Here is a 245-nt window from a genome sequence, read left to right on the forward strand (position 1 = left end):
CGTTTTTGGGAATACGATGAAGTAAACAGTTGATGAAATAAGCTGCCCTACTGTTTGACGCACTAACCTTATGAGTAGTACGGTTGTTGTGAACTGATCTCAGCGTTTATGAGTCACGAAATCCCGTCAGTAACTATCACGCACTGTAAATCCCCGTTACAATGCATTTAATGGACATTGTATTGTAATTTAATTGGAAGCCCTTCCCTCTCACTCGGGGAAAAAAAGATCAGTGATCACATGAA

This window comes from Chelmon rostratus, chromosome 5 (genome assembly GCF_017976325.1).
Source record: "Chelmon rostratus isolate fCheRos1 chromosome 5, fCheRos1.pri, whole genome shotgun sequence".
NCBI lineage: Eukaryota > Metazoa > Chordata > Actinopteri > Chaetodontiformes > Chaetodontidae > Chelmon > Chelmon rostratus.